Here is a 19,273-nt window from a genome sequence, read left to right on the forward strand (position 1 = left end):
TTCAGAAAGTTTGAAAATCATGCAATGCATTTTTATTAAGAATTCATTCAGAGTAACCATATGGTTCATTACTGTAATACAAATGACCTACATTAGGATTTGTTAGATTCGTATCCCCTAGATCCCTGAAGTATCAAGTATCAAACTTTGAAGTATCAAGCCTTGCAGAGTGGCATAAAAACAGGGACTCCGATAGATCTGTAAAAGATTTTCAATGACAACTCAATTCTTGATAAACAAAATACATGGAGCAAGGGAGAATATATCACAATGGTGAAATTATTAATTGTGAAAGGTGACCAGAAAATCTTGCTATATCCGAATTCCAGAGTCTTACACTGATATTATAAATATGGAAGAGACTGTTGGTGCCAGAAACCAAGTGAGAAATCTGAGTAAATGCAATAATGAAAGCATATTTCTACAATAAGGAGAAGGGATAGACTAACAAAAGTTTGCAGGAGAGTAGTAATTCTGAAATAACTTTTGTAGAAACAATTCCACTTGATATATACGCAATAAATACTAACGTATTGCTGACCAAGAAAAGTTTTCTCACTTGAATTCACAAACATGAAATTTTAACTATCATGATGGATGGAAAAACTAAAAAAGATGGTCTACAAAGTGTGTTTAATGAAAAGTAGATAGCCTGAAGAGGTAAATTAATGGTTAAAGTTCTCATCATGAATACTTAAGGAGCTGGTACCACTCAGGTGATTTGGGAATCAATATATAAGAGCAAGACTGTTACACTGGTAATAGAGTTCTGAAACCGTAAGTAATATTATTTTTAGATATTTAGTGCAAATCCACTGACCTGGAGAAAGTGTGAACTTAGCAGGCTAAGTTTTGATGCAATTTACTCTACAGTGTGCATTGGGGTAGTAGGTAAGGGAAGATAGTGTCTATAGCTTTAGGGGGCACTTGGTTAGGCCCAAGAGAAGTAAAAGGCAAGAAGTGAGATGCTGAGCATTAGAAAATTTATCATTTTATTCTGACTTGATAACTGACTTTTACACTGACTGAATAGGAAGGTTTTGTCCTTTCTAAAAAGTAGCAAAATTAACAACAGGGAAACAGTAACTAAAGAAAAGAATTCCATGGATAGCACACATTCACAATGATTTAATGATAGAAAAGATATTTAAGGCATTTGCACTAGAATTCGTAGTCTGGTAAAGAAATGTAGATTCTTTCTATCACAACCCCATCCTCACCTCTGCTCTGCCAATCCTGTGTACTTGGCAAAAAAAAAAAAAAAATGCGCTAGACTGATGCACAATCTAGTGCCTCAGAGAATGACACAGCACAGATGGCCTAGGTGAGAAGTTCCTCAGAAATCTAGAAGATACTGGATTTTCAGAGCTATGACGGTAATCTCTCTGGTACATTTGATAAATGTTTATTAGCATCTGTGTACAAGGCACAGAGGAGGATGTAAGGCTTTGTGACTCTGATCAACTGTGGAGGATTCATTATAGTCACAAAGAATAGAGCAGCAGCCCCCGAACCACAACCATCCACCCAGTAGACATCATAAAGTGCTGATTCAGGGCCAATCTGGATGCCCACTGAATTCCAATGGATGAGAACGAACTGTTTCAGGTATACTTCTTCTAGACAACTCTCCCACAGCCTCCTATCAAATAAGGTTTTTTTCCCATATTCTACAATGTAGAAGATAAATCGTCTCAGCCAGCCTTTATATTTTCTAACATCTGATGATGTATAGTGATAAATAAAGCCTCAGCCTATAATTTCTATAGTCAGGGCTCCAAGGTAGCTTCAGTTCAATGACGCATGAGCACCAATTTTGGCATGTACAGCACGGGTCACTGTGATAGGATTTTTTTTCTCAACATGGTTTCTCTGATGTTGAACAAGATATGAAATTCAGATGAAGCCTTTTCCACATGTGTCACACTGATAGGGTTTCTCACCAGTGTGGATTTTTTGATGTTCAATAAGGCCTGTATTCTGAGTGAAACTTCTCTCACACTCATTACATTTATAAGACACAGGCATTTGAATGTGGTCCCACTGGCTTTCCATCCTACCCTGACTTTCCCAGGCCTCTCCACGCTCAGGATTCTCAACATTTTTATTGCCGTGGATCCTCTGATGTCTCAGGAGATGTGAATTCCGCCTAAAGGTTTTGCCGCACCTGTTGCACTGGTATGGCTTCTCCCCAGTGTGAATTTTTTGATGTTCAAGGAGGCTGGAGCGCTGGCTGAAAGTCTTCCCACAGTCATAACACTCAGGGCTTCTCCCCAGTGTGGATTCTCTGGTGTTTGATGAGGTCTGAGCTGTTACTAAAGGCCTTGCCACATTCTTCACACTCATATGGCTTCTCACCAGTGTGGACTCTGATGAATGACAAAGGCAGAGCTCTCAATAAAGGCTTTGCCGCAGTCCTCACATTTGCAGGGTTTCTTACCAGTGTGGATTCTCCTGTGCTTACTCAGGCCTGAACTCTGAGCAAAACTCTTTCCACATTCATGGCAAATGTGCCACCTGCCTCCTGTGGCATTTTTCTGCTTTCTTTGTAACCTGCCCTCCTGTTCACCAGCTTCTGCACATGTAGGAATCTGGGCAGTGTCTTCACCCAGGTGGCACGGTATCTGCCCAGGCTCTTTTTCTGGAAGCTCCTCAGCTGGAGGCAAGTCCCTGATCTTAGTCTGTATTTCACCATCTGAAACAACAAATAGCCGTCAACTGTCAGTTCTGCCCTGCCACAGGGGGAGAACACTGTGATGAGGACCATGGAGGCAAGAATCAGAGTCTACAGATGCCAAGGATGAGGATTTGAATACAAGAAAGAGGATGGGAATAAAGGGGGAGAATAGGAGTTCTGGGAAGAGGGAGCCCTGAGAATGGGAATGGGGCCATTGGAAGGGTACGAACTGGGAATGGAGGGAGTGGAAAGAAGGTGGTGAGGGCCCAGGAGATTGCTGGGGACTCATGTGGCAGCTCTAAGCTCTAAGAACAGTGAGGCAGGGCCGTACACCTGGGATGAGATGCTGAAAGGGCTGAGCAGCAGGTGACAGTAAACAGGGCAAGTAGAGGATTTCTGAAACATTCCACAAGAAACAGTGAAAGTGGAGACTCAGAAATTGGTCCCTGATCAATGATAAGGGCAGTTATCGCTAACTGTGCCCCAGGCAGAGCCAGGGTCCCCAAAGAGAACTGGCTTCAGTGCTGGGTTCTGAGCTAGAGCCCCCACCATGCTGCCAATGTGCCCTCAGAAAAGCCAGGCAGTCTTCTGCGCCTCTGCACCCTAATCTCTGAGGGCAGAGTCTGTAGTTGACGTCTAAGGTCACTTCTAGCTCCATGGCCCATTTCCCTCAGCTTTCCTCCTCTGTCGGAGCCAGGAACAGGAGGGGACAGGAAGAAATCAAAATTTACTGAGCATCTATTATGACCCAGACCTGTACTAGGGCTGTATCTGCTTCATCGCACTTAACCTGACCAGCACACTGGCAGGGCAGAGAAGCAAGCAAGGCCAGAAGGGGTAAGGAGCCAGTCACGAACAGGCTTTCAGAAATGGTGATTCTGAATCCAAACATAATGGGGTTCAATAGCTCCTAACATCCCAATAGGTTCTAATACACAAAGAATGCCAAGAAACCTTAAGAGAAATTAGTGCCTGTCAGTCTTACCCAGGGAGACCAAGCTGCCACAGTTCTCCTGCTTTTCCTCTCTGTAGAGGTTCACTTGAGATGAATCCCGCTGTATCCACTCAGGGGTAAGGGTCAAGGCCACATCTTCCATTTTCAGCAGCCCCTAAAATAATAGATAATCCCATTGAAGAAGGGGCTGAGCAAAGAGATGGAGAAGAGAAAATCTGAGAATCAGAGACAGCCCCCCAAGTTAGTAATAAAACAGGAAAAACCTCTTAAGTGTGTACCTAAATGAAGTTAGGGATAAACAACTTTGGGATAGATGAGACAATTAAAATTCCATCTGGGATTGTGTGGAGGATCTAGGATGGGGATAGAGGGGAGTCGGGGTTGGGGGAAAAAGTCTTCACAGAATTGCAGCAGTAGTGAATGGCACTGGGGGAGAGAGAGGGCCTCAAGCTCACCTGGGACTCTGGAGTGAGCCTAGCAGCTACCACTGTGTCTTCCCTGCAGCAACCTCCCTGAGCAAGCCCAGGAACCTGGAGAACTAAGAAGGAAAGAAGCTATGGATGAGATCTACCCTAGTATGCAGCCCCCCTGCCTTGTGGAATCTCAGTTCAAAAACTGGATTAATAAATTTCTGCCGAACAAGTTGAAACAAGAGTGTGTTCCCTTCCAAAACACCTGATTCCTAATGTGCCAATCCTAGGGCCTAAAGACATCTAGTGTGCTCTATACATATACAAAAAACACAATGAAAAGGCAGGATGCTCATTAGCAGTGGTGAAATGAAAGAGACATAAAAAGAAAACAAAAAAGCTTTTCATTTGAAGATCCCTTGAATTTTGCTGGGGAGGGGGAAAAACAGAATTTTTGTTAATATGCCCTTAGTAGCTATTAGGGTGCTTTCTGCTTTGGTTTTGAAAAGCTAAGAGGAGTCAGACTAGGGTAGGCCTAACAAGACAGAACTAGGAGTCTGGTTGTATAGAACTTGTTCAGATTCAAGAGAGAAAAGTAAAGAACTTCGGGTTTCCTTATAGGAAGCAAACTTAAAAAAGGGCACAAAACAGGTGGTTTGGGCCAGGATCTCTGTTGAGAAATAAAGATTGCATGTTGGCTGGAGTACCCAGTGTTGTGTGTCTTGAGAACTTGCATGCATGTTCAGGGCACATGAGAGAACACCTCAGAACATAGAGCCCATTTCCTGTGGAGTGAATCTCATGTTATTTAAATAATGAATCTAGGATTTAGAAGATTTACACCCTTTAATTTGCAATAGTCCTACAATCTATGAGGATAGTCTGGCTGGCTTTACAAATTCTGTTTATTTTCTTCATAGGACTTAAAACTATCTGAAATTATATTATAATATTAATGTGTTTATTTGCCATCTTCCCCTCTGGAACATAAACTCCATTGGAGCAAGGACTGTCTCACTGATAGCTCTCTCCTCAGTGCCAACACCACTGGCTACTACATCGGAGGCCTCCATAATTGTGTTAAATGAATGGAGAATCAATTCTTCCCAAACCCAAATTTTAGTAAAATTTTATTTACTATGTCCAGTCTTGGTTGGTACAGCTTTCTACCATTGTGTTTGCAATTTCCCCTTTAGTCTCAGTCTTAAATTAGAGTCAGTCTCTGATGGGCATATAAAGCAACTGTCAATTAATCTTTTAGAGGGTCCTTAAATGAAGTTGGATGATGTCTGAAGAATTTATACTGCTAAGAAGATAATCCTCACCTCTGTCTTGTAAGGGCTGGGACCCCACAGAGATTCATGCTTGAGCAGAGCCTTCATTGGCTGAAATTGGCTACTTTGTGACCCCTGAGCTGGTGTCAACACTGTCATCTTGCAACAGAGCAGTTCTTGGCCCTCATCACCAGCTGGGACCTAGAAGTCATTTATTTTTATTTTCATTTATTCATCAAACACTCCCATAGCACTATGTGTCTGGCACTATTTCCAAGAGCATTATAAATATTAACTCATTTAGCACAAACAACTACCTTATAAGGGAGATGCTATTATTATCTTCATTTTACTGATGGGAGAAATAAGACACAGCCAGTTTAAGCAGCTGATAAGTGGCAACACTAGGATGAGAGCTCAGGCACAATGACTTCAGAGACCATGTTCTTAACCATTACCCTATGTTCCCTCATATATACATTTCTGCTTTTATGACAACCCTTTGGAAAATAGTGTTAAGTACTCAGAGAACACTAATACCTTTCCTTATCTGAAAACCGAGGATAATAATTTCTAGTTTATGGGGTTTGGGAGACCAGTAAATAAGATCACAGTATATGAAATCACCTAACACAGGACCTGGCAGATGGTATATCCCCATTAAATGCAAGTTTCCTTCTAGACATTTACAGTTAAATTACAGTTTTCAAGTTACTTTCTCATATGCAGCTCAAAATTTCCCACATCCTTTATCAATGACTTTCCGTTGTTAACATGGCTTGGGTTCAATAGGTCCAAGTTAAGAACCTTGGTTTCCTGCTCACCAGATAGAAGGCCCTGGCCACATGTTCTCTGAGGGTATGTGGACAAGAACACAGGATGATGCATGGAGGAAACAGTCTCATAAAACAGGGAAGAAGATGGAGGTAAAAATCAGCCCATTTTCTTCCAGAGGTTCATAACCAGTGGTCCATGGACTCCCTCCCAAATGGTCCATGAACTTGGTAGGAAAAAACTACTCTTATTTTGATTAGCCTCTAAGAGAAATTTAGCATTTCCTTCAGTTATGCATGGAAGCAACAAACCAATGTGGCATAAGCAGCATCCAGGACTCTGTCACCAATAGAAACTGCACGTGCTCATCACATTACAACTGGGCAAATATAGTCAAAGTCATTCATACTTATCACCACTTTGAAATTGTCACTTATTAGCCCTGTCCCTAGGTCTTATTATTTAGTACACTAATAACAAAGCACATATATAACTTTATAACAAGTTTGCTTAATACTTTGCTAACTGTATTCCAATAATTGAGTTCTTTTGTAATCCTTTATATTTTTCTTTTATGTATTTAAAAATATTATTCTGCGAAGGAGTCCAGAGACTTCATCTTGCTGCCAAAGAGGTTCACAGTACAAAAAAAAGATCAGGAACTCCTGGATCTTAAAGGAATGCCCTCACTTCGATCTTGAGATTTCAGGAAGAAAGAGACCACAGCTCTCAGATACTAAACCTGTTCTTTCTGCCTGCAGCATCAGCTCATCCAGCTGCCTCTCCAAATACTCCAACAACACCACCTTCTCCCCGCTCTCTGGATGCTGCTCCCGCACCCAACTCTGCAGGTCCCCGGGCAGAATGGTCAGGAACTGCTCCAGCACCAGCAGCTTCCAGGATCTGCTCCTTGCTGTGCATCTCAGGCCGCAGCCACTGTCGGCAGAGCTCTCCGAGTCGGCTCAGCGCCTTGCGGGGCCCCGGAGCCACCTGGTATTGGAAGCCTCGGAAGCGCTGGCGGGAACACTCCAAGCCCAGAGCGGGGCTGCCAGGTGAACTAGCTTCTTCCTTCCCCACCTTTATGACCAGAAGCCCCATCTGGTCCTCTGCAGATTGGGTGTCCAGGGCTGTGCTTTCTCTTGATTCCCTAGCCATACCAGGCCAAGGCAGCACACAGGCCTCCCTCTAACAGTGAGCTGTATTTCTGCAGAAGATCCTGAAAGGTGGAAAATCATTATTAACCAGTAAACTTGCAAGTGGTCCCCTCCTCTCATTCCCAGGAACCTGGGGACATCTCCAGGGAGCAGTTGCAGAGATTTCTTCCCCACGTTCAAGTACCTCTGCAGCTTCATCCTCTACAACACCCCAAACCTGAATCCCACTGTAAGCTTACCAAAGGATGTTCTGGGGTGAGCCTGGATACCCCCAGACCATTCAAGTAATGGGGAGAGAAATTGACACTGGTGAGGACCCAGGCCACTTCTTGGACCCTGCAGGAAGCCCCTCTCAGTGACTGGTCAGAGTTATACCTTTAATAAACAGGTCTGTGCTTGTCTGAATTCTAAGAAGACCCCAACGATTTACTGCCCTAATCCCCAGGACTTTGAATATAATTAGATAGCATGCCCAGACTGACCTTAAGGAAACGAATTCTACAAACAACCTCAATGAGCTTGTAAGTAGACTCCTCCCCAGAGCCTCCAGATAAGAGCCCAGCACTACCAGCACCTTAGCTTTGGCCTGGGAAGACCCTAAATAGTGAACTCAGCTGAGCCTGCCTTGCCTTCTGACCTACAGAACTGGAAATAATAAACAGTTTTTGTTTTAAGCTGATAAATTTGAGGTAAATTGTTATACAGCAATAGGAAACTGACAGAGTTGGCCCTCCATATCTGTGGGTTCCTTATCCAGGGATTCAACCAACCAGGGATTGAAAATATTTGAAAACAAAAAACAAAAAATAACAATACAATAAAAAATAATACAAATAAAAAATATAGTATAACAACTATTTTTGAAAACATAGAATTTACATTGTATTAGGTTTTATAAGTAATCTGAAGATGATTTAAAGTATACAGGAGGATGTGCATAGGTTATATGCAAATACTATACCATTTTATGTAAGGGACTTGAGCATCCACAGATTTTGGTATCCTCAGGGGTCTTAGAACCAATCCCCCACAGAAACCAAGGGATAACTGCACCAGGTCTTATCTGCGGTCAAGGCACTACAGTAAGGAAAATAAAGAAAAGAAGGCAGGCCTTTGCATCAAAAGAAATAGTACTGAAGTTTTAAACTCTGGATACCTGCTAATGAGACTTTGATTCTCTCTGATGTGAGGCTTGCCCAAACAACTGGCATAACATTAACACTAAAATTTGGCTGAAAGTAGCGTTCCTCCAGACTCCTCTGAATTTTGGCCTGGAGGACCTTCAGTTTTTTTCAGATACATCAAAGAAGCAGAAAACATTGCCAAGCCCTTACCCTGGAGATAGTAGTGGCTTCCCCTGTTCCTTGCTACCTTCTCAAGCTCCTTCAAGGCCAAACTTCTTGAAAGAAAGCCCTCCACACCCCAACTGTAGTCCTCACCTCCTACTAAGTTTTCAACACACTGTAGGCAGCAAACTGACAATGCCACTAAGATTGTGCTTGCAGAAGCAACCAGAGATGCTTCCTTCAGTTACCATTTTCTGTGGCTTCTTCTCAGGCAACTAGGCTGATACTGCTGTCTACTTCCAGAAACTCACTTGTCCCTGATTCAGGGACCCCACTCTCCTTCCTGTTTCTTCCCTCCTTCCTGTTTCTTCCCAGCACCCACCACAATCTGGTTAAATGCACAGATTCTCAAGCCAGATTTCCTGGGCTCATAATCCTGACTTTACTATCTGCTAGTTGGGTGATTTTGGTAAATTATACATGTCTGCGCCTCACTTTCCTCACCTGTAATAGGGATAGCAATAGCAGAAAGGGATGTTGTGAGCACTAAGGAAGTGTATATATAAAGTTCTTAGAACAGTGCCCGGTATGTAGTAAGTACTATATAAATGTCAGCTAATAGTATAATTCACTGGTCTTTCTCCTTTTTAGTAAGAATAGGTACTGGTGTTCTGTTTTCTACCCTTTCTTTTCTCTCTTCACATTCTTCCCCAGAACTATCTCTAATCACTTGCGAGATGTTAATTCCTATTTCTAGGCTGAAGGCTCCTGATCCCTATCCTGAGCTGCCTCCTAGGCAGTTCTACATGGAAATCTTGCAAACAAATCCAATCCAATATGCCCCAAACCAAGCTGATTTTCTTGCCTCCTAATCTACTCCTTCCCCAGTATGGCATCCTCTAAAAACAGCAGCAGCACCCACCAGGTTTCCTCAGGGTTATCTTTGACTTGCTCTCTCACTCAGGTACCACACTGGACCACCTGATCCAATCTATTCTACCCCTGGAATGTCTCTCAAATTTGTTCCCTGTTCTCTACTCTCCCTGCTTTCACCATGGTCCTGGCCCTCATGACTATCCCTAGCCTATTAAGTGCTTTCAACCCTACCTGCTTCCTACCCCATCTTCCAGGCTGCCTCTGGAGAGCTCTTTCTAAAATACCTAGTCAAGTCATCCCCCTGCCTAAAACCACCAATGCTTCCATTCTGGCTAAAACACCTGTTTCTACTCATGCCCACTGCTGATCCTCTGTTCCCATGAATTGGCACCTAAACTATGGGACTGTCACATATGGTCATACAGGTTGTGTACTGCTCAAAGTGCCCAGCCAAAGGGGCCAGTGGGAGCTCAGGTAAGGGCTCACAAACTTGTGTGCTCCAGACTGTCCACTCAACAAAGGCATCTGTTTTATAATGGGCACAATGTTTCTCTGAATTTGCAAAAGAGGTCAGAGCTGCCCTGCCAAGCTGTTTAGTATACTGTTAATACAGTATTTATATTCATGCTTCCACATCTCTGCAGTGTAAAAAGCACTTAGGCTCTGAAGCCCAACCTATTAACTATCCCCTCCTCTCTAGAGCCTTCTTCAACCCCTTTAGGCAGAATGAACTCTCTCCTCCCACTTTTTTTCTTCATTGCAAAATAAATAAGATAGCTTATGGAAGAGCACAATGAAAGAGCTCAATAAACTCCATATTAGAAAAAAACAGTATTTGTACACCTGTGTTCTTTATTAAAAATTTGTCTATCCTGCTGGACTGAGTTTCTTGAAAACAGCTCTGTCCTTAGCTTACACATTTTTGTATTCTCCAGGTCCTAGCACATAGTAAACACAAAATAAGTTCATTGTTACTGTTTTTTTAAATGAAAAGATGAATGAATGCAGAAGCATTAGGTAAATAGTTATTTCTGTAAAGCCTTGTTTCTCAACTTCAGCACTATTGACATTTGGGTGGGATTAATTCTATGTTATGAGAAGCAGGGGAAGTTGTCCTGTAAATATTAGGATGTTTAGCAGTACCCCTGGCCTCTATCCACTAGATGCCAGTAGCACTACCCACCCCTAGTCATGATAATCAAAAAACATCTCCAGACATTGCTAAATTTTTACTCTGAGGACTTAAAACCACTGCCTTAAAGAGCAACAAACGTGAAGTTCTGAATTACAAAACCTGCTGATAAGTCTCAGTGCCATAAGCTTACAGGGAACCAGGAGCCAGAGGAAGGAGTCACCTGGCAAATGGTAGTGGCAAAGGTTGCTTCAGGGAATAAAGGCAGGGATCACAGGGACTTCTAAGTTAACCATAGTTGGACACTGGACAGCAGACAGTTGGGCAGACAGGCGCTGGGAGTCTATATCCCCTGCAGATATGCCTGGGGAGGCCTACACACTGTGCCATGAGTAGTAAAGAAGGGATGTCCGGCCCCTTCCTGACTGTGGAGTCTCAGAAGTTAGAAGGCTGCAGAAATAAGTTACAAATGGGCATTCAGAGGCTGCCAAATGTGTCTTGCAGAAGAGCTGGCAATATGGGTAATCGATGCCAGAACGAGGCTCATAAATTACTACATGTCTTAGTTAGAAAATGGGCACTAGACGGCCTGGATTCAAATCCCACCTCTGCCACTATTAGCTGTGTGACCTTGGACTGAGTTACTTATTAGTTACTCAGTGCCTCAGTTTCCCACAGGTTATTCCTTTTCTTGGAAGGTATTACCAGAAGCCATGAAACCTGGGCTTTTCCTAAGATGAAAGGGAGACCTGAGGTTTCTTTGAACAAGATGAGACTAGATTTTAAACCAGAAGTGACTGCAAAGTTATTTGACTGGGCTGAGATATCAGTAAGTCCCTCTTTACTCAGTGGAATGGAGAGGCTAGAAAATGTAAGGTTGGTAGAGGTTACAAAGGGAAAAACAATTCCAAACCTTTCTGAGTTTTTATTCCTCAACCCAACTCTCTACAGTTTAAAGGATTCTAGGTAACAGATAGAATTTAGGAAACTGAGAAACGCCATCAATTATTACAAATGAAAAGTACTAGAAAATACTTCCTTCTAATGAGCTACCACAAGAGATCTGGGGCACTGCTACGTGAGCTAATATTACCAAAATAAGTGTGCCTAAATCTAATCAAGTCTTTAGATCCAAATACCGTTGTACAGGTGAAATACAGGAGAAAATTACATTAAAGGTTTTCAAACTTTGCTATACATTAGAATCACTGGGGAGCTTTTAAAACATCCCGGTATCTTGGCTACAGCCAAAGTCAATTAAATCAATCTCTTTGGGGTGGGACTCAGGCATCAATAACTTTTAATACTTCCTTGGTGATTCCAATCTGCAATTGAGTTTGAGAACTAATAAGTTAAAGACACTGAAAAGAAGCATTTGGCCAAATCCAGAATGTGAGACATTTCAGAAGATGGAAGACCCAAGTTCCTCAACAAATAAATGGCATTTTTACAAGAAGGAGGGGGAGGGAAGGGAACTACCATAGATTAAAACAGACTGAATAGACTTATCAACCAAATGCAAATGGTAAACTACATTTAGACCCTATTGAAAAAAATAACTGTGAAAAGACATATGTGAGAAAATTAGGAGAACTTCAACATAGATATTAAGGAATTACTGTCAATATTGTTGAATGTGATAATGGTCAAGTTAGGGTCAAGGGAGGTGAGAGAAAGGACTACAGCCCAACCCAGAGTGGATTTGGAGCCTAAGTGGAGTAAAGAGGGTGTCCACAGGGTGCGGAGAAGGAGACAATGGCAGGAAAACTAAACTGATGTATTACTATCATCTATTCCGCGGACCCCATTCAGGCTGCATCAACTGTCCTATTTGGGGTCTGAGCCCAATTGAACAGAGTAAGAAGGCATGGGACTGGGAAATTGGCTGCAAACAGAAAGCCTGAAAATTAGTAAACAAATATGTCAAATATATAAATAGATATATTGAAGATAATAAAAGCAAGTTTTCAAATTATCAGAAAAAAATTACAAATAAGGAAAAGAGAAAGCTAGAATGAACCCTGTAATATTGGCTTGGGATGAAGGGGGTTAGTATGAACTCAGTTTCTAGTATTTATAGTTTTATATACACACACACACAATATACGAGTATATAAATGTGTAACTCAAGCTAGGATTCTCCTGGAGGTTCAAAGAACTGGCAGAAGGCAGGGCGCGGTGGCTCACGCCTGTAATCCTAGCACTCTGGGAGGCCGAGGTGGGTGGATCGCTCAAGGTCAGGAATTCGAGACCAGCCTGAGCAAGAGCGAGACCCCGTCTCTACTAAAAATAGAAAGAAATTATCTGGACAACTAAAAATATATATATATAGAAAAAATTAGCCAGGCATGGTGGTGCATGCCTGTAGTCCCAGCTACTCGGGAGGCTGAGGCAAGAGAATCGCTTGAGCCCAGGAGTTTGAGCTTGCTGTGAGCTAGGCTGATGCCATGGCACTCTAGCCTGGGCAACAGAGCCAGACTCTGTTTCAAAAAAGAAAAGAAAAGAAAAGAAAAAAACTGGCAGATCTCCAGCACTAAGAAAGACCCAAGATTTCTACTAACACTAGGAGTCCTAGTCTTTCTTCCTTGTTAAAAACCCCTCTCACTCCTTCTAATCTCCAGTCAAGGAAAAGGTATCCCTGAATTTTGAAGTCTTTGGGAGTTTGAGCATTACAACACAAACCAGTGCATGTCTTTGTTTTGCCATAGGCTCTTCTTCAGAATCATATTTTTCCCTCCTAAAATATAGAAATCATCCATTACAAAGAAAACTGATGAATGGCACTAAAATTCAAAGGAACAGTAATAAAAGTCAGTCACCATGACTATTCACTAAAGATAATTTGCCACCATAGTTAGAAATAAGAGTAAAAATAATAATAGCAAGTATTTATGTTTACCCTGCACCTAGTACTATTTTAAGTACCTTACACATAATTCATTTAATCCTCACAGCAACCCAGCAAGTTAGGTGATATCATTATCCCCATTTTACATAGCAGTAAAATGAGGCACAGAGAGGGTAAGGGACTGGCTAAAAGTCACACAGCCAATAAATGGCAGAGGCAGGATTCGAACAAGGCAATCTGACTCCAAAGTTCTGGCTCTTGACCAGTGCGGCAGAGTAATTTAAAGACCTTGGAACGGACCTTGTCTCCAGGCAGAATAGAAATGTTAACGGATCCCATTTTCAAGGCTTGTCTATGTGACCCATGAATCCCGTCTCCAAACGACCTAAGGGACCGACCCAGACACCCGGAAACGGCCCTAGAACAGGGACACCCGTAGTGGGCCTTACGCGGGCACACCCAGTACCACTGCGTTCGGCCACCGAGCGCCCTTCCGTCCCCCACGGCCTCTCCCAGGGGTCTCCCTCCCCAGGAGACGAGGCTGCAGGGGACTGGTGAGGGAAGGGCTTCTCTTCCCCGCCCCCCTCACATCTGCAAACACACCCCTACCCGGGGACAAAAGAAGAGCAGGATCTGCCGAAGGTAAGCCAAGGAAAGAGACCTAAACCCACACCTGGAAGTGGGAGCCGGATGGGCGTCTCCCACTCACCCCACACTCACCAAGTTTCCGAAACTAGCAAACCACCCGCAAGGGGGTGGGGGGCACAGAAGCCACTTCCGGGCCTCTCTAGCCGCCTCCCTGACAGACACTCTGTCGTTTGCTCGCTACCCACCGCGTCTTTCCCTCCCGTGTTGCTATTAAAGACACTTCTAATCTCGCAGTATAAGGGTTCCTTGAGAGAGAGGGAGAGACTTTTAAAAAATGATTTTTCCAACTATAACAGAGGGAGAAAAAGCAAGGTACAGAACTCTGTCTATAGTTTGCTACATTTGCTAATAGAAGGGAGTCAAAAGAATTGAAATTATATGAGTTTATGTAGTCACAAAGAAACTCTGGAAAAATACGTAAGAAAATTAATACCTGTGAGAGAAAAACGATTACAAACTGGGTGAAAAGGGGTACAAGGGTGAGAGGAAGAGTGTTATTGTAGGCATTTTAAATATTTTCAATTTTAGAGCTAATTGCACCACGTAATTAAAACATTAATTATAAGTACATAACTGGTTTACGGAGCCTACTGAATAGTTTACATAGAAAAGCCAAGATAATCTAACACTCAGATTATGATGACTAATAAGAGAGTTTAGTAAGGTTGCTGAATTTTAAAAAAATTATACTCACTATTGCATTTCCCATCAGCACAAGTGGGAAAATGTAATTTTTAAAATACAGCAATCACAGGAGCAAATAAATACAAAAGATGCCTTAATGGGAACATTATAAAACTTTATTTCTCAAGGATAAATAATGGAGATATATACCATGTCTCTGTATATAAGAACTCAGTATCATAAAGATGTCATTTTTTTCCTAAATTAATACACAAATTCAATGCAAAGCCAATCAAAATCCCAATAGTGTGCTCTGTGGAATTTGACTAGTTGATTCTAACTTATATGGAATAATGAAAGCATAAAGAAGATCCAAGGAAGTTTTTGAGCAATGAAGGAAGTTCAGAAACTTGCCCTTCCTGATAGAAAGATTTATTATAAATGTATAGTAGTTTAGACAGTGTTGTATTGGCACAACTACAGACAAATAGACTAATGAAGCAGAATTGAGGACTAAAAAACAAACATGTATGTGTGGAGGCTTGATATATGACAGAAGTTACATGACAAATCAGTGGGGAAAGAAGGAGCTACTTCACAAATAGTACTGTGATATTCGGATATGTAAATGGAAAAATAAAATAAAATTCGGTTTCTACTTCCGATGTTGCACAACAATCAATTCTAGAAAGGTTAAAAACTTAAAAATCAAAAAACAAACTTTCACGCTTTTAAAAGAAAATTTGGAATCATTTCTTCATAAACTCAAGTAAAGCAAAATTTTTTTAAACTGTGCAAACATGCAAACTAGGAAGAAAAAATAAATAAATTTGACTTCACTGAAAATTAAAACTACATAAAAAGACACCAGAAACTAGTGGAAAAGATAGTCAAAAGACTGGGAGAAGATATTTGCAACACATGTAGTCAACAAAGGATCAGTGCACTGAATGTATAATGAACATCTACAAATTTTAAAAAAGCCAACAAGCAAACAGAAAAAAAATGGCAAATAAACAATTCCCAGAGGAGGAATCTTGAATGACCAACAAACATAAGTAAATATATTTAATCATTAATAATTAAAGAAAGACAAATTTTAAACCATTTCATATCCACACATTAGTAATAACACTTGCTGTTAAGGTGATAATTTTGAAACTCTCATACACAGTTGCTGATAGTATAAATTGGTACACTCAGAAAGCAATTTTGAAATACATAGTAAAATTGAAAATGATACACACATTGGCCCAGCAGTTTCAAAGTGTTTACTATGTAGGAGCTCTTATACATAAATAAGAATGTTAAATGAGCAACTAGTCTAGGCCAGACATAGTTTTAGGTGTTTAGGACACAACAGCAACAAAAAATGCAAAGATTACTGCTAATGTTCCAGAGGAGAGCTAATGTTCCAGAGGAGACTTACAAAATAAGTAAATAAATGAATGAATGAATAAACTAGAATAAATGCATAAACTAGAATGGAAGTTGATGAGCACAGTGATTAAAAGAAGGAGAGGAAGAAAAAGAAGAAAAAAACAGAGAAACCAGAAGCCCTGGCATGGGAGGGGGCTAACATCAGCATAAAATAGGAAAGAAAGACAGTGTAAATCTGGTGACATTTTGGCCAACATCTGAAGGAGATAGTTAGCCCTTTGCATATCTAAGAGTGTTCCTGGTAGAGGAAACCGCAAGGAAGCCAAGGTGGCTGAGGTGGAGTGAGCAACAGGGAAGGTACAAAAGATAAGGTTAGGGAGGCAACAGGGGTCATTGTGAAGTGGAAAATTGGAAAATTCCACTAAAATGGAATTCTTAGAAATTCCACTACTGGACTTTTTTTTTGCTTGCGATCCTTGCCTGGGCCCCCTCCTCACCTGTGACCTTGCCCTCATAAATCACCTGTAGCCTGTAGCAATTAGTATACCAGGCTGTAAAAATAGCTTAGGACCCTGCCTCACTAAAGTTAACCCTGTTATAGCCGTGCCCCTCCTCCTCTCCTGCCCTGTGACCTTTCCCCTCATAAATCACCTGTAGCAATTAGTGTACCAAGCTGTAAAAATAGCTTAGGACCCTGCCTCACTAAAGTTAACCCTGTTATAGCCGTGCCCCTCCTCCTTAAGCAGAGTGTATAAAAGACTGCAATGCTCTTTGTCTGGTGCTCAGAATTTGGGGAGAGCAAATTCCCCTCTGAGCCTTGCCGGCCAGCATATAAAACCCATATTGCCAAAATCTCTGTGTGTGTCTCTTGGTCTATTCTCGGTCAGCCCTGCCATAACAATTTCATATAAGCCCCAGTGGGCCATTGCAAGGATTGTAGGTTCTACATGAAATAGGGAGACTTTGAAAGGTTTTAAGGAAGAGAATAACATTCTGACTCAAATGATTACTCTAGCTGTTGTGTTGAAGATGTCCTATAGGGTAGCAAGGATGAAAGCAGGGAGACCAGTTAGAAATCTGTTGCAGGCCTCAGTGGGGAGAGAGGATGATGTCTTGGTCCTGAGGTTACACTTACCTGCCTTCCACAGGAACGGTTTAGTTCTCCGGGTCCTGGCGACGTAATGTGGAGAGTCGCTTCACTCCAGTGAAGCCTTCTGTCTTCAAGTCCCACATTCGGGCGCCACTTGCCAGGAGTTTCTCAGCCGACAGGGTCGAAGACAGGGCGTCGTGTAGGCATAAGAAAAGAGACAGTAGAAGAGAAAGAGTGAAGTCAGGGGACTCAAGGCTTTCCAGACCAAGAACAAAAGATCATCGTAAATCATGCAAACAAACATGTTCTAAAAACGTCCCACAGGCAAATAATGTTCTATAGATTTCCATAAAGATTACATACCCTAAAGATATCCCACAGGCAAACTTTAAAGATTATTTATAAAGATTAAGATATTCAGGTGCACGATAATCTCAGCAAAGCTATTTCTAGCCTAAAGCTAAATAAGAACATAAATTTGGGATTGCGGCCAGGCCAGTTTTACAGCAGGTTGGACGTTCCTGATTGCAGTCCTGGAGCAGTTTTCCGCCCCAGGAGAGAAACTGTTTTCAGTTCCTCCTGCCCTTGGAATGTCCTTACCATTTGGAAAACAGCCACACCTATGCAGACTGTCACATCTGGAGAGGTTCTTATGCCAGCAATATCCCTAGATCACCCTAACATTTCTAAACTACCCCAACATTTCCCCCTTTTTGTTTAGCAGATAATTGATGAAGGAGAACCGCCATGGTTGCTATAGGTTGGGCTCTTGTTCTTTGCTTTCGGCGAGCTTGTCTTCAGACTAAAGAAAAGCATAAAAATACAATTGATACAATGCTTAGCAAAGCTATGGCTGAACCGCCAAAAGCAGTTATTTGCTGCAATGAATTTAATCCATCTGTCACATTATCCAATAAATCTGAACCTGCAAGCAACTCTAATTTATGATTAAATGTATCTAAGATTAGTTGATGTGAATTTCCAATTTCTAATGAAAGAGTACCTTGATTTAATAAATGTTTCTTAATATTTTCCCATGTGTTGAGGTAGCTTAGAAATGTTAGGGTGACCTAGGGATATTGCTGGCATAAGAACCTCTGCAGATATGACAGTCTGCATAGGTGTGGCTGTTTTCCAAATGGTAAGGACATTCCAAGGGCAGGAGGAATTGAAAACAGTTTCTCTCCTGGGGCGGAAAACTGCTCCAGGACTGCAATCAGGAACGTCCAACCTGCTGTAAAACTGGCCTGGCCGCAATCCCAAATTTATGTTCTTATTTAGCTTTAGGCTAGAAATAGCTTTGCTGAGATTATCATGCACCTCAATATCTTAATCTTTATCGGTGATCTTTAAAGCTTACCTGAATGATGTGTACCTGGTTATTGTAATCTTTTTGGAAATCTTTAGAACTTGTTTGCCTGCGGGATATCTATAGAGCACTGTTTGCTTGTATGATTTAGGATGATCTTTTGTTCTTAGAATGAATAAATATGAGTGAGGAATTACTCTTGGGGTCTTGGTCTGAAAAGCCTTGAGTTCCCTGACCCCACTCTTTCTCCTCTATTGTCTGATTTCTTATTCCTGCGCAACACCACACCCTGTTTTTCAGCCATGTAGGCTGGTGAATTCCTGGCAGAGGTGAAATAGAAACCAGTCCCTTGGGCTACACTCCAAAGACTTGGATTGCAGGACTCATGCTCCATTTTTTTCTTTCCCCCAGTGCATAAGTCATAAGCCAGTGCATTCTGTCCTAGCTCTGAGCTAGGCCCACTTGAGGGAGGGGCTAACCTGGGTGCTATGGTCTGAATGTTTGTATCCCCCAAAAATTCATAGGATGAAACCTAACCCCCAAGGTGATGATATTAAGAGGTGAGGCCTTTGGAAGGTGATTAGATGGTGAAGGTTCTCCCCTCATGAATTGTATCAGTATCCGTATAAAATAAAAGGGCTAAGGGACCCTGTTTGCCTCTTCCACCATGTGAGGATGCATAGAAGTCACTATATCTATAAAGTAGAGAAAAGCATTCACCAGACACCAAATATGCTGCTTTCTGAATCTTGGACTTCTCATCCTCCAGAACTGTCAGCAATTAATGTCTGTTGTTTATAACTACTCAGGCTGAGATATTTTGTTATAGCAGCCTG

The 19,273-nt window shown here is 41.8% G+C and overlaps 1 pseudogene; it reads right to left on the reverse strand.

Moving 5' to 3' along the window:
* Positions 1–1,788: 1,788 nt before the first annotated feature.
* On the reverse strand, positions 1,789–7,303 carry LOC105826366 (annotated as a pseudogene).
* Positions 7,304–19,273: the final 11,970 nt, after the last annotated feature.

The sequence above is a fragment of the Propithecus coquereli genome, unplaced genomic scaffold (genome assembly GCF_000956105.1).
Source record: "Propithecus coquereli isolate 6110/MARCELLA unplaced genomic scaffold, Pcoq_1.0 Scaffold882, whole genome shotgun sequence".
NCBI lineage: Eukaryota > Metazoa > Chordata > Mammalia > Primates > Indriidae > Propithecus > Propithecus coquereli.